The 12,322-nt window shown below is 39.3% G+C and overlaps 11 non-coding genes across 11 annotated transcripts; all 11 read right to left on the bottom strand.

Moving 5' to 3' along the window:
* Nucleotides 1-4,748: 4,748 nt before the first annotated feature.
* On the bottom strand, nucleotides 4,749-4,819 carry trnag-ccc. The gene has a single exon. It is a non-coding gene; the product is annotated as a tRNA-Gly (tRNA).
* A 525-nt stretch (nucleotides 4,820-5,344) lies between these two features.
* On the bottom strand, nucleotides 5,345-5,415 carry trnag-ccc. Its single transcript has one exon. It is a non-coding gene; the product is annotated as a tRNA-Gly (tRNA).
* Nucleotides 5,416-5,600: 185 nt separating this feature from the next.
* On the bottom strand, nucleotides 5,601-5,671 carry trnag-ccc. The gene has a single exon. It is a non-coding gene; the product is annotated as a tRNA-Gly (tRNA).
* Nucleotides 5,672-6,196: 525 nt separating this feature from the next.
* On the bottom strand, nucleotides 6,197-6,267 carry trnag-ccc. The gene has a single exon. It is a non-coding gene; the product is annotated as a tRNA-Gly (tRNA).
* Nucleotides 6,268-6,787: 520 nt separating this feature from the next.
* Nucleotides 6,788-6,858, bottom strand: trnag-gcc. Its single transcript has one exon. It is a non-coding gene; the product is annotated as a tRNA-Gly (tRNA).
* A 509-nt stretch (nucleotides 6,859-7,367) lies between these two features.
* Nucleotides 7,368-7,438, bottom strand: trnag-ccc. Its single transcript has one exon. It is a non-coding gene; the product is annotated as a tRNA-Gly (tRNA).
* A 1,942-nt stretch (nucleotides 7,439-9,380) lies between these two features.
* trnag-ccc lies at nucleotides 9,381-9,451 on the bottom strand. The gene has a single exon. It is a non-coding gene; the product is annotated as a tRNA-Gly (tRNA).
* Nucleotides 9,452-9,953: 502 nt separating this feature from the next.
* On the bottom strand, nucleotides 9,954-10,024 carry trnar-ccu. The gene has a single exon. It is a non-coding gene; the product is annotated as a tRNA-Arg (tRNA).
* A 1,080-nt stretch (nucleotides 10,025-11,104) lies between these two features.
* On the bottom strand, nucleotides 11,105-11,175 carry trnag-ccc. Its single transcript has one exon. It is a non-coding gene; the product is annotated as a tRNA-Gly (tRNA).
* Nucleotides 11,176-11,354: 179 nt separating this feature from the next.
* On the bottom strand, nucleotides 11,355-11,425 carry trnag-ccc. Its single transcript has one exon. It is a non-coding gene; the product is annotated as a tRNA-Gly (tRNA).
* Nucleotides 11,426-11,950: 525 nt separating this feature from the next.
* On the bottom strand, nucleotides 11,951-12,021 carry trnag-ccc. Its single transcript has one exon. It is a non-coding gene; the product is annotated as a tRNA-Gly (tRNA).
* Between the last annotated feature and the right edge of the window lie 301 nt (nucleotides 12,022-12,322).

Genomic DNA, 12,322 nt, shown 5'->3' with positions numbered 1-12,322 from the left:
CTTTCAAAGAGAAAAGCAAGCACACTCGGAATAATGCATTATTTAATTGTTTTATACAGTCTATGGTTGCTACAGAGGATTGTGGGTAATGTCCGTCAAACTTCCGGGTTCCTCCATGGGATCTTATTTCGGAAAAAGTATGCATTGAAGTCAATGGAGAGAGAAAGATTATCTTTCGATCCCGTTTGAATTGTGCCACGAATTACACATATGATGTTTGTCAACCTTAAATAATCATTTCCATGTCAAAAAAGTCACAGTTTGTCGTAAAACTGTTGAAATATAAGACTATGAAATGTGTGTGTATGTACAGCTCTCAACATGCCCAGACTTGTAGTGATGTTCACCTCTTTTAATACCTTTAATACCACATTACGTCACACGTTTGATGCGCGCCCGTGATTGAAAATCTCTTTATTTAAAAAATACGGGGATTACGGATCTCGGGGTCTCCCTTTCTCCCTGCGCGCAGATGCGACGCGTCATATGACGTCACATGTTTGGCATGTCTCGATTGAATATGCTTTATTTAAAACAAAAACAAGGACAATAAACAAAGCAGTCTTCACAACGGCCGGACAAAATACTTTGAGCCGCCCTATAGCCAAAGCCCGAGACACAGACACAAAGCAGGGGTCGGCAACCCCTGGCACGCGTGCCAACATTGGCACGCGGCACCGTAACCAGTGGCACACTAGGAATAAGTGGAGTAAGTGTGCAAAATATTTAAATTGTATTTTCGGATCCCGAACGAGACCGCCGCCAGAGCGCGTCTCCCCGTTACCTGCAGAAGGAAGCCATGCACGCAGAGGAAAGCACTTCACAAATTGCAGTACCCATAAGGAGCTGTACAAATGCCGCAGTTTTTGCGTGGCTGTGTCTTTAGTTGAAAGCCCAGTGGCGATCTGCTCATCTCTCATTGAAATAATATGCTACAAAGGGCCGGACTGGCCATCTGTGTGTTGAACTTTCCTGTCGGCTCCCAGACCGTAGTCGAGGAGGGCAGAAGCAACAAGCTTCAGGTTCAATAACCCACTTTAGCTTAAATGACTGGAGAGAGGCGAGCTCTTCTTGGGAGGCCGTTGCATTTATTTAGCTGTTCTTCTGTTTCACAAAATACATCACAGACCTCTGTTTTTCTGCTGCCTCGTTTCACTTCCAGAAACATACACACGCTCCCTCACTGTCGCTCTGCCATCCACACACACACATGCACACGCCACACCCCTCTCTCTCTCTCTTAAAGGGACAGCGATCTCATCTCACTCTGCATGACCCTAATATCATAACATGTGTGTTCTGGAGAATCACAGAACGGACGATCGTCCTTATTATTATGCCGTTTAAACCAATTATTTAAATGGCATCATGTAAGTTGTGCTGACAGGTACACACACACTGCTTCCGCGCAGCGAGGCTCCCCCCGCCCTCCTGTTGATAGTTCACCAGCGTAAAGCTCCTCAACGCCCCCCCCGTTGATAATTCTCGATCGTTGGCACGCCGATAACAATTTTTTTTTTTAATGGCACTTCATATCAAAAAGGTTGCCGACCCCTGGTTTAAAGCATAATAAAGACAATATATAGAGAGCATAATGGAAAATAACGTATCTATGCCACAATTTTACACAACATAACAGACATAATATCGATAGCAGCGTCCCTAGCAACCACCTTGGTAACAATGAAAACGTTGTATTTACACAATTTCCTGAAGTATTCTTCGTAATAACTAGCAAACTAAAGATCATGTACATCCACTGCACACATAATCTGAAATAACAACTCCTATTTCTCGCAGCAAATGACATCAAAACGCATTTTAATGGCCAAACTAACCTTAAAATAGGCATTTTCTACCGAGAATAAAACGAAGGTCGGCCATGTTTTTTTATTTTTGCGGAGAGAAAGTTGAAGATCACGTGACATAGACGCCAGCCATTGGAAATGAATGGTGAAAAAAAACGTAGGGATCCTACAATTTCAGAGGCGTTTTTGTAGAAATACTACGTCCCAAGTTGTGGACCAACGTAGTTATTACACGTTTAGATGTGAGACTGGGTTGGAATTCCATACAAATAGTAACTGAGTGAAGAAGAGCCCGATGTGCAGTTCAGTGTTATTCATTGGAAATCACCAAGCCAAGAAAATTAGTGATAACATGGAGATCTTTTTCACAACAATAATAAATGAAAACAATATGATCTTATATTGTTGAGCCTAAATGTGATTATTAATAAAGTAACAATGATTAACTTACACACATTAATTCAACATATTTATTGAAAGAAAACACACAAAACAGGACCATGACAGAGGGAGAGGAAAAAGGTGAATGTATTCAGGTACTGTACTTGAGTTTTCTTTTATATTTTGTATTTATAGCTCTCCACCAAAACTACAGCTGGACCTAATTCACTTTTCAATCCAATACATTAATTGTTGATAGTTAGTTTGTTACTTTGCAGATATTACAAAAATAAAATAATCAACTAAATTATGATTTAATAAACATCAGGGTAATTTACCAAGCAGTACAATAACATGTTCTACACATTGATCCATGCATAATTATAATCCAATTTGATCATATATTTTACTTTTTAAAAAGGATATTCTTTGAATTGTTTTACTTTCTCTTGTAAATGTCCACATTGTGGTATCTTACTTCAATACATGATCAGAGTACTTCTTACCCTGCTAGTAAATACTGAAGTCTATTGATGTAAATGTATCCTCATAGTTATCACTAATTCCATCCTCCATACATCATTGTACTTTTAATTTGTAACTAACTTTAATCAAATGTAGTTTATCATTGCTCAGTTTGGTGTGCGTCTCTTTTGTTGGAGCCAACGAGCCGTTTGTCACGATGGTAGCCAGCATTTAACTGCATCGCCCTATAAAAACATGTTGGGGAACAAGTCTGACTGGTCTGCAGTGTAGCGTGTTAAAGTCTGAAAACGTTTCACTTAGCTCAGCTGGAGACTGGGGCGGATACGGAGAGTCAAGGAGTACGCATACTTTACTTTAGATTATTTTTGCAAAGGGTTTTATTCAATTTACATGATTTATTGAGGCTGCCTCTCACTGCCTGCTGCCAGTCACTTTTATTTTGGTTTTAAAGTGTCTGAGGGAGGCATATATTCGGTATATTTAAAACAGACGTACCAGCCTCAGATTCGGATTAAACTAAACTGTGTTCAAATATTTAGTTGGTGATTGTGTCTGTAGTTTACTCACCAGCGTTTGGCAGAGATTCTGCTGTGTTGTTGAGAAAAAGCTGCTGGATTCAGTCGAGTGTTTCTTTAGAGAGAAGCAGAGAGACGTGCCGCTGTTCTGTCGCTCAGACAAACTTTCACTTTAATTTCTGGGAAGTTGAAGCTCTCCTATTTCAGTGTAGCTCCACCTCTCAGTGACCCGTCACCAAGAGGGAGTGGAGGAGGAACTACAAGAGCAACAAGGCCTTTCTTTCTCCAATGGTTGAGACACCACCAACACTTCAACTCTCATAATCCTTTCTGCTGCAAACACTACAAATACCATAAATCTCAGAGAGTTTAAATGACTTAGTTGTTGTGTGTTTTGAAACAGTTGACAGAAAAAGAGAAAAGCAAACATTATTAACTACATTTAGATTTTTATTTCAGATATTTTAGGGGCAACAATTTCCTATTCTTCCTTCAATTCAACTTCAATTATGTTTCCTATTAAACTAAACTGCAATTCCTTGTCAAGGTAAACTATTTTCTGATTTTATATTTAATTTAATATTCCATTCCCTACACACTTAAAGTAAATAATATCCTGCTTTATATTATGTCTAAAGCCCTTCAATAGTGTTTTATTGTCAGAGTTTATAGATAGTATGTTTTCTACTTCTAAATGCTGTTTTAATTAAATGTTTAGATGTTTAAATTCTAGAATTGTTTATTTCTGCTCTTTGATTTCTACTTATGTGCAATGCCTTGTTTTGTTTTATGCTTCTGCAATGCAAACATTTCCCAAATTGGGATCAATAAAGTACCTCTAGTATCTTATCTTTTCTAATTGTTTAGAAAAATCTGGTTTGGCTTTTAATAATCACATTATATAATAAGTTATGGCTGTATGGAAAAGACAACACAGCTTTTGGTTTCCATGGACTGATTATAAACATTTGTGATGTCAAAAACAAAACAATGTTTCCCTAAAATCGTAATTGACAATGCAGTTTAGGTCATACATTAGTGACATACATAAAAACAACAACATGCTTTTTTACCCCAGAAAACTGAAAAAACGTAACAATAATTATTATTTTTTTTTCATCTTCAAAGGCAAATAATACAAATGTAACTACAGAAAAATCTATAAGGACAAGAGAGCCTTTGTTTTTTAGATACAGAGAAGGCATGTTGGACTCCGGTTTATTCTCATCTGTGTTCTCAGTGTGTGCTCGGGCTAAAGACACCTTATCCATTTTTAAGACTAGGATTGAGACTCAGCTTTTTGATAAAGCTCAAAGTTAGGGCTGCCTAGAATCAGCCCTCAGTTTTGCTGCTACTCAGATCTCAAAACTTAGATGCATTACATGCACCGGCCGGGAATCGAACCCGGGTCACAAAAATTCAATGTTGCAGAGGTTACAAATAACTCTAGCTCTCTCAACTCCGCCGCCTGGAAAGGATTTCAAATGTCCATTTCAGAATTCGGTACCTTTCTCTATTCTTCTTTCCACTTCTCAAACCATATTCTGACCATCTTGCATGCACCGCCCGGGAATCGAACCGAGGTCACAAGAATGGGAATCTTGTATGATACCACTACACTAGCAGCGCTTGTATTGTGCTTGTTTATATATAATATAACTATCAATATATTGACTATTACAGTGTTTTTGGTTTTCCTAGATGTTGGAGTGCCCTGTGTATCCTTAATAGTGTGGCATCACAAAGCTGTAGTCATCGTCTTCAAAATTGGAACAATGTCGAAAATGTCTTCCATTGGTAAGATTGAATAGGTGCTAGAACAGTAGTGCAAGTTGCCCAGCATATGCTTCGAGAACCATGGCACTGATGTGGAAAGCCATACACTTTTTAATATTTGGCATGTTGGAACTGCTTGGATAGAAATGCAGGGTTTTTCTGCTAAGAACTTGCCCATTGATCTTTTTTTTCCAGAACTGAACACATTGTACCTGGCAAGGCATAGCATTGGTCAAATTGTTTTCCAATCACTAATATCTTCCATCCAGATCAAATTGGGCTCGTCCAGGATTTGAACCCTGGACCTCTCGCAACCTAAGTGAGAATCATAAACCTACACCAAATAAATACTTATTTGTTTGAAATTGGATTAACACATGAACCGCCCGGGAATCGAACCCAGGTCACAAGAATGGGAATCTTGTATGATACCACTACACTAGCGGCGCTTGTATTGTTTTTGATTATATACTTAGAGTCCAGTGATAAGAAAATTCAATGTTGCAGAGGTTACAAATAACTCTAGCTCTCTCAACTCCGCCGCCTGGAAAGGATTTCAAATGTCCATTTCAGAATTCGGTACCTTTCTCTATTCTTCTTTCCACTTCTCAAACCATATTCTGACCATCTTGCATGCACCGCCCGGGAATCGAACCGAGGTCACAAGAATGGGAATCTTGTATGATACCACTACACTAGCAGCGCTTGTATTGTGCTTGTTTATATATAATATAACTATCAATATATTGACTATTACAGTGTTTTTGGTTTTCCTAGATGTTGGAGTGCCCTGTGTATCCTTAATAGTGTGGCATCACAAAGCTGTAGTCATCGTCTTCAAAATTGGAACAATGTCGAAAATGTCTTCCATTGGTAAGATTGAATAGGTGCTAGAACAGTAGTGCAAGTTGCCCAGCATATGCTTCGAGAACCATGGCACTGATGTGGAAAGCCATACACTTTTTAATATTTGGCATGTTGGAACTGCTTGGATAGAAATGCAGAGTTTTTCTGATAAGAACTTGCCCATTGATATTTTTTTTCCAGAACTGAACACATTGTACCTGGCAAGGCATAGCATTGGTCAAATTGTTTTCCAATCACTAATATCTTCCATCCAGATCAAATTGGGCTCGTCCAGGATTTGAACCCTGGACCTCTCGCAACCTAAGTGAGAATCATAAACCTACACCAAATAAATACTTATTTGTTTGAAATTGGATTAACACATGCACCGCCCGGGAATCGAACCCGGGTCACAAGAATGGGAATCTTGTATGATACCACTACACTAGCGGCGCTTGTATTGTGCTTGTTTATATATAATATAACTATCAATATATTTACTATTACAGTGTTTTTGGTTTTCTAGATGTTTGAGTGCCCTGTGTATCCTTAATATTGTGGCATCACAAAGCTGTAGTCATCGTCTTCAAAATTGGAACAATGTCGAAAATGTTTTCCATTGGTAAGATTGAATAGGTGCTAGAACAGTAGTGCAAGTTGCCCAGCATATGCTTCGAGAACCATGGCACTGATGTGGAAAGCAATACACTTTTTATTATTTGGCATGTTGGAACTGCTTGGATAGAAATGCAGGGTTTTTCTGCTAAGAACTTGCCCATTGATCTTTTTTTTCCAGAACTGAACACATTGTACCTGGCAAGGCATAGCATTGGTCAAATGGTTTTCCAATCACTAATATCTTCCATCCAGATCAAATTGGGCTCGTCCAGAATTTGAACCCTGGACCTCTCGCAACCTAAGTGAGAATCATAAACCTACACCAAATAAATACTTATTTGAAATTGGATTAACACATGCACCGCCCGGGAATCAAACCCGGGTCACAACAATGGCAATCTTGTATGATACCACTACACTAGCCGCGCTTTAACTCTGTTTGCTTATAGATTATTACTGCTGGGTAACGATTAACATTTTAAATGTTCTGGGATTAACCGCATTGTTATGCGCAACATTCAATAATGAATTCAAAAGTAGTGTATTGCGCACTTTTATTTTAAAAGTATTGCTATATGAACAAAAATGCATAAACAAATAGGGTGATTTTTAACAGAAGTATTCCCTTTACACAGTAGCAGTTAAGATATGTCTTGTAAATTTCAACTTAGACATTAATTAATGTAATTAAATCAAACATAAAACCAAAGCTATTTGCCACTGCTAGGGCATTAGCTTTTTTTCATCTAGTTAGTTATAGAAGAACAAGTTACCCTTGGAGTCCAGTGATAAGAAAGTTCTATGTGGCAGAGGTTACAAATAACTCTGGCTCTCTCAACTCTGCTGCCTGGAAGAGATTTCAGAAGTCCATTTCAGAGTTCAGTACATTTCTCTATTCTTCTGTTCATTACTCAAACCATATTCAGACCATTTTGCATGCACCGCCCGGGAATCGAACCCGGGTCACAAGAATGGGAATCTTGTATGATACCACCACACTAGCGGTGCTTGTATTGTGCTTGTTTATATATAATATAACTATCAATATATTAACTATTACAGTGTTTTTGGTTTTCCTCGATGTTGGAGTGCCCTGTGTATCCTTAATATTGTGGCATCACAAAGCTGTAATCATCGTCTTCAAAATTGGAACAATGTCGAAAATGTCTTCCATTGGTAAGATTGAATAGGTGCTAGAACAGTAGTGCAAGTTGCCCAGCATATGCTTCGAGAATCATGGCACTGATGTGGAAAGCCATACACTTTTTATTATTTGGCATGTTGGAACTGCTTGGATAGAAATGCAGGGTTTTTCTGCTAAGAACTTGCCCATTGATCTTTTTTTTCCAGAACTGAACACATTGTACCTGGCAAGGCATAGCATTGGTCAAATTGTTTTCCAATCACTAATATCTTCCATCCAGATCAAATTGGGCTCGTCCAGGATTTGAACCCTGGACCTCTCGCAACCTAAGTGAGAATCATAAACCTACACCAAATAAATACTTTTTTGTTTGAAATTGGATTAACCTGTTAAGCCCGAGAGACCCCGGTAGGTCTTCCGGGGTACTGCCGCAACATCTTGCAGGAAACAGTGTCTGAGGGCATGTTCATTTAATAAAACCATGAATGTTCTATATCCATGTAACGGGAAGAAACTTATCTAACTGATAATTTTTTTTTTTTTCAAAAGAAAACCCACAATGCTAACACTGAGCCTCTGAATTAGCAACGAGCGAAAAATGCTAACACCTTATTGCACCGAAAATCACACACAAAACCTTATTATTTATCTTTTCACCACATCCAACACATCATTCCACATCGTGAGGTGACACAGAATGGATTGACACCGACATTACCACTGAATTATACGTATTTGCGACGTTATAGGCAAAAACGGACATCAAAACAGGTGACGCTAGGTAGCTAAAAATGCTAACATTTTTACCTTGGCTCTGTAGTCTCTCCAAAGTGGTCTTCAATGGCATTAAAACGATAAAAACGCTGCTGAAGTTAATCCATAGGCTAATCCAATGTGTCTGTGTCCCTTTGAAATGATTTCTGATAATCCATTGTAGTGCCGAGAGAAGGGAGTCGGAGGCGGTGCATCGAAGGTGCAAATCTGTACTTTAATGAGCGACAGAAATGGACATGCTGTCGGGTCGCAGCCCGGGAAGAGAAGAGAAAGCGAAAGGGAGGACGAGCAGTAAGTACACAGGAGGTACAGTCAACATTTGTGTCCGTGCGGAACAATACCCCCAACCTGTAGTTCCATGAGTGAATTATGTAACCCAGTTAATTAGTGATCACTACACCATAAGCATTAAAACTGCTTTTCCGTTTCCAGATGTCAAAGCTAGAGATAGGTTCACTCTGATGCTAAGTTACATGCGCGAAGCCCCCACAATTTCTCTTCACAACGTGTGTGTGGGGGACTCCCCCTTCGATTCTATTGGCTCTAACGGTCAGAAAGAGGTGTCAACCATCAAAATCGAGCAAGAGGGGCCAGAGATATGGAAAATCCACCCAAATGACCCCAGAAGTGGTTTATTTTTGCTAAATCTCTCTAAAAAGGTCAAATGTCACTTGTTTTGCATCAATCTTGATACAGGGTACTTATTATATGTTGTACTTTGGATTCCTAAAGCTTTTAGTCTACTAACCCATCATCCAAGGGTGGTTTTCACTATAAGTAAAAAAGAATTTTTGGACGGACACTATAATTTACAGTTTTTTACTATGTAAAAGCTGAATTTTCTTTAAATTAAAAAAACATCTATATTGATTCTGACTTTTCTACATCCAACTCACACGTTTATCATTACTTTGAGAAAAAAGATTATTAATTTAACCCTTTTAGAAGGGAAGATATGGTCATTTGTTCTGGGTATGTCATTTTCGAGCCTGAGACCTGAAAAACAGGCTCAGGGCTTAACAGGTTATCACATGCACCGCCTGGGAATTGAACCCAGGTCACAAGAATGGGAATCTTGTATGATACCACTACACTAGCGGCGCTTGTACTCTGTTTGCTTATAGATTATTACTGCTGGGCAACCATTAACATTTTAAATGTTCTGGGTTAACCGCATTGTTATGCGCAACATCCAATAAGTAATTCAAAAGTAGTGTATTGCGTTCTTTTATTTTAAAAGTACTGCTATATGAACAAAATTGCATAAACAAATAGGGTGATTTTTAACAGAAGTATTCCCTTTACACAGTAGCAGTTAAGATATTTCTTGTAAATTTCAACTGAGCCATTAATTAATGTAATTAAATCAAACATAAAACCAAAGCTATTTGCCACTGCTAGGGCATTAGATTTTGTTCATCTAGTTAGTTATAGAAGAACAAGTTGCCCTTAGAGTCCAGTGATAAGAAAATTCAATGTTGCAGTGGTTACAAATAACTCTGGCTCTCTCAACTCCGCCGACCTCTCGCAAATGTCCATTTCAGAGTTCTGTACCTTTCTCTATTCTTCTGTCCACTACTCAAACAATATTTAAACCGTCTTGCATGCACCACCCGGGAATCGAACCCGGGTCACAAGAATAGGAATCTTGTATGATACCACTACACTAGCAGCGCTTTTATTGTGCTTGTTTATATATAATATAACTATCAATATATTGACTATTACAGGGTTTTTCTGCTAAGAACTTGCCCATTGATCTTTTTTTTCCAGAACTGATCACATTGTACCTGGCAAGGCATAGCATTGGTCAAATTGTTTTCCAATCACTAATATCTTCCATCCAGATCAAATTGGGCTCGTCCAGGATTTGAACCCTGGACCTCTCGCAACCTAATGGCGCATTTCCACTACACGGTCGGCCTCGGCCACACTCGGTACGGCTCGGTACGGCTTGGCCGCGTTGGGCCTTAACAGGGCCGACTCACTTCATGCTGCGCTTCCATTACAGTTTAGGAACTGGGGTAGTTACTATAGTAACGCAGTGTAGGCGGAGCCGTGACGTCATCTTCAATGAGAAATCCAGAAACACAACACAGCCGTTAGCTGTTAGCACTCAGAGCTCACAGCTCCTTATATATGTTCAGAAACTCGACAAAAGTTAAACAAGTACACACCACAGACTGCCTGTGTCATGGTGAATACAGTCGCTGCTTTATTTATGTCTGTATAGGCCGTTGTTGTGAGTGTGGACGGTCGGGGCATATACTGCGTTAGCTTAGCCAATCTCCATCTAGAAAAACACGAATTTTAAAAGGTTTTTCGCCTGCCGTCTGTCTGCAGACTTGACAAAGCATTAATTCATGGTTTTTACTAACCGGTATCAGTATGTTGTTACTTCGGCATCATTTTGAAACGTGTATTACAATTAAATCACGGTCAAATATGTCCATCTTGTTGTAGTTCTAGCCCTCTTGCCAGCGCTCCTCTCTCTAGTTTAGCATACTCAGCCCGACTCAGCCCTGTTTGTTGGCCCCGATAGAACCACAATTTTCTAGGGCCAGAAAAGAGGTGAAAAAGTGGCCCCGCGCCGTGCCGCGCCGGACCTAGGCCTAGTGGAAGCACAACCAAAAAAGGGGACGGCACGACACGGCACGCTTAAAGCGAGCTCCGCGCTGCAGTGGAACTGCGCCATAAGTGAGAATCCTAAACCTACACCAAATAAATACTTATTTGTTTGAAATTGGATTAACACATGCACCGCCCGGGAATCGAACCCGGGTCACAAGAATGGGAATCTTGTATGATACCACTACACTAGCGGCACTTGTATTGTTTTTGATTATATACTTAGAGTCCAGTGATAAGAAAATTCAATGTTGCAGAGGTTACAAATAACTCTCTCAACTCCGCCGTCTGGAAAGGATTTCAAATGTCCATTTCAGAATTTGGTACCTTTCTCTATTCTTCTCTCCACTTCTCAAACAATATTCAGACCGTCTTGCATGCACCGCCCGGGAATCGAACCCGGGTCACAAGAATGGGAATCTTGTATGATACCACTACACTAGCGGTGCTTGTATTGTGCTTGTTTATATATAATATAACTATCAATATATTGACTATTACAGTGTTTTTGGTTTTCCTCGATGTTGGAGTGCCCTGTGTATCCTTAATATTGTGGCATCACAAAGCTGTAGTCATCGTCTTCAAAATTGGAACAATGTCGAAAATGTCTTCCATTGGTAAGATTGAATAGGTGCTAGAACAGTAGTGCAAGTTGCCCAGCATATGCTTCGAGAACCATGGCACTGATGTGGAAAGCAATACACTTTTTATTATTTGGCATGTTGGAACTGCTTGGATAGAAATGCAGGGTTTTTCTGCTAAGAACTTGCCCATTGATCTTTTTTTTCCAGAACTGAACACATTGTACCTGGCAAGGCATAGCATTGGTCAAATGGTTTTCCAATCACTAATATCTTCCATCCAGATCAAATTGGGCTCGTCCAGGATTTGAACCCTGGACCTCTCGCAACCTAAGTGAGAATCATAAACCTACACCAAATAAATACTTATTTGTTTGAAATTGGATTAACACATGCACCGCCCGGGAATCAAACCCGGGTCACAAGAATGGGAATCTTGTATGATGCCACTACACTAGCGGCCCTTGTACTCTGTTTGCTTATAGATTATTACTGCTGGGAAACGATTAACATTTTAAATTTTCTGCGATTAACGCAATTGTTATGCGCAACATTCAATAATGAATTCAAAAGTGTATTGCGCACTTTTATTTTAAAAATACTGCTATATGAACAAAATTGCATAAACAAATAGGTTGATTTTTAATAGATGTATTCCCTTTACACAGTACATTACATTACATTACATTGCATTTAGCTGACGCTTTTATCCAAATCGACTTACAATAAGTGCATTCGACCAACAAGATACAAACTTGAAGAAAA

This window comes from Trematomus bernacchii, unplaced genomic scaffold (assembly GCF_902827165.1).
Source record: "Trematomus bernacchii unplaced genomic scaffold, fTreBer1.1, whole genome shotgun sequence".
Classification (NCBI taxonomy): Eukaryota; Metazoa; Chordata; class Actinopteri; order Perciformes; family Nototheniidae; genus Trematomus; species Trematomus bernacchii.
This window is presented reverse-complemented; position numbering and strand designations above follow the sequence as displayed.